Below are 916 nucleotides of genomic sequence, written 5' to 3'. Positions count from 1 at the left end.
AGTTTTTTTATTGAATTATTTAATTTTTTAAAATATTTACAGAGATTTGGGGTTTCCTTTCATTCATTGTTGCACTATTTTCTCTACCCTCCCCCCAGTTCGTTCCTCTTCCCTCCCCTTGAAAATTATAGAAAAGATTTCAACCTATGCCCCATCCTTGTCATAGCTGATATACTTGAGCTCACTAATACATTCAATATGACATTCCATATTATTGATGGTTTCCTTTCTTATATTGGCATGATGTCCTTCTCCAAGAAGAAAGATATTAAAATCTTCAAAATCATCTAACTAAAATTATAAATTAATTTATATTTGCTCATGCATGTACTATATTGTGCATGTACTTGTTAGCTGCATAAATTTTTATCCATTTTTTTTTCAAGATTGCTTTCCCTTCACCTATGTCAATGCCTAGGTCTATATTTAGCCATTAAATTCCTGTTCTTCTAGCCAACTCTTCCTGGTTCCATTGCCCCATAATTTTATTAATTTCAAAATGTGACTGAGTTAATTCACTCATTATGATTTTCCTCTGGACTCATCCAGCTTGTATAATGAGTCTCAAGATTGTCATTGTTTTTCAATGCTGCATAACACTGTGTTGCATGTGTATACTAATTTCTGATCTGTCTGTTTGTTGATGAGCACTTGGGCTGCTTCTTATCTCTTAGATATAGTGAATATTGCTGTAACAAGCACTCGATGTATAATTATCTATTTGTGTCTTGTCTCTGTTTTCTGTAAGGAGATTCCTGGTAGTGAGATGTTGCTGTATACCTTCATTTGAAACTGACCCATAGCTGAGTCTCCAGCAAGTTTTCAGAAGCAATTAATTACACAGAAGGAGCTTGCTCTTTTTTCTCCTGAATACCAGCTGGTGAATTTCAACCACATACCTTTAAGATTGCAGTGT

The sequence above is a fragment of the Elephantulus edwardii genome, unplaced genomic scaffold (genome assembly GCF_000299155.1).
Source record: "Elephantulus edwardii isolate Elephantulus edwardi_28Jun2011 unplaced genomic scaffold, EleEdw1.0 scaffold00078, whole genome shotgun sequence".
NCBI classification, from domain to species: Eukaryota; Metazoa; Chordata; class Mammalia; order Macroscelidea; family Macroscelididae; genus Elephantulus; species Elephantulus edwardii.
This window is presented reverse-complemented; position numbering follows the sequence as displayed.